At 39.9% G+C, this 1,319-nt stretch overlaps 1 protein-coding gene across 1 annotated transcript in view; it reads left to right on the top strand.

Annotated features, from left to right (window-relative positions):
- Positions 1 to 1,073, top strand: part of GIMAP8 (GTPase, IMAP family member 8) — a 49,252-nt gene extending 48,179 nt beyond the window's left edge. Inside the window, exon 7 of the mRNA XM_011966623.1 lies at positions 14 to 1,073. The gene's annotated coding sequence lies outside the window, so the exon portion shown is untranslated. The remainder of the gene's footprint in view (positions 1 to 13) is intronic.
- The last annotated feature ends 246 nt before the right edge of the window (positions 1,074 to 1,319 follow it).

Genomic DNA, 1,319 nt, shown 5'->3' with positions numbered 1-1,319 from the left:
TTCCTTTCTTCACATGGTAGCTATTCCTTACTGCTCTTTACATTCCACGCCTAGGTGTGAAGTGGGACATAGTCTCCTCTTGCTGGCTGTCCCTGAGGAAACAGACATGAGTCATGGAGGTTCTGAATGATTTTATTGCTAATTATCACAGTGACAGAGACTAGAACAGAAATTTGAAGCACAGTAAGATTGCCAAAATCGGAGAATCTTGCGAAGTTCTATAATTCTAAGTGTTGTTCTAGATTTCCTCTAGAGAAGGTTAATTGGAATCTCCATTGCGTTTCTCTTTCTCCCTCTCTTTCTGCTGAGGTTAGGAAACAGGTTAAAACTCAGAGAACTCCAATAATAATGGTTTAAAACCATCAGGGGCTTCCTGTATCTCATGTCAGGAAGCCAAGGAGTAGGCAGTCTGGGTCTGTGGGTGTCAACATCCCAGTTTTGTTCTATCTTTCTGTCCCACCTGCACTGGGATGTGGCTTCTACACTCGAGTTTGCTTCTTGGTTTCAAGACAGTGGTGTTCTTTCCATGGCTGAGCAGATTATTTTGAGAGATGGGTGATATGTGAAGAGAAATCTGGAACCTTCTTCTGGGTAGATATAGGGTAAAATGTTTTAGATGTTGAGCACTTTGTACATGGTTTGAGGGCATAATCTTTGTCATCCATTTTCTTCCCCTCGACAATATCAGGTTACTGTCAACATTAATCCATTTAAAAGAGCATGGACTGTTGCCATTAATACTTTTGGATTCCATATAACCCTTAACATGATAACTTCTAGAAAATGTGTGTGCCATGGACACAAAGAAGGGAACAATAGACACCAGGGTTTACTTGAGGGTGGAGGGTGAGAGGAGGGTGAAGATTGAAAAACTGCCTATTTGGTGTTATGCTGGTTTCCTGGATGACAAAATTACCTGTACACCATACCCTTGTGACACACAACTTACCCATGTAACAAACCTGTGCATGTACCCCATGAACCTGAAATAAAAGTTGGAAAGTAAAAAAAAAAAAGTGTGTAAATATATTTAGTTGAATCAAATAATAAAGACGAATCAGATTATGAATTCATATTCTCTTTCTGATTTCTATTTTTCTGATTTAGGGAAGGAGCATACCTTCATGAAGAAACAATTGAGATGTTTAGATGCCTTGATTCAGGCGAGGTTTTTGTATTTTTGGTGCCTGAGGACATTTATTTAGACTGGGTGACAGCCATTTGGGTGGCAGGTCCCAGACAGCTCAGTTATCTTTCACTCTGGACATCTTACTATAGCAAGGACAAATAAACGTAACCAGTATTGGAACCAGAAACAT

This window comes from Mandrillus leucophaeus, unplaced genomic scaffold (genome assembly GCF_000951045.1).
Source record: "Mandrillus leucophaeus isolate KB7577 unplaced genomic scaffold, Mleu.le_1.0 Scaffold767, whole genome shotgun sequence".
NCBI classification, from domain to species: domain Eukaryota; kingdom Metazoa; phylum Chordata; class Mammalia; order Primates; family Cercopithecidae; genus Mandrillus; species Mandrillus leucophaeus.
The sequence above is the reverse complement of the archived record's forward strand: the minus strand, read 5'-3'. Positions and strand labels throughout refer to the sequence as shown.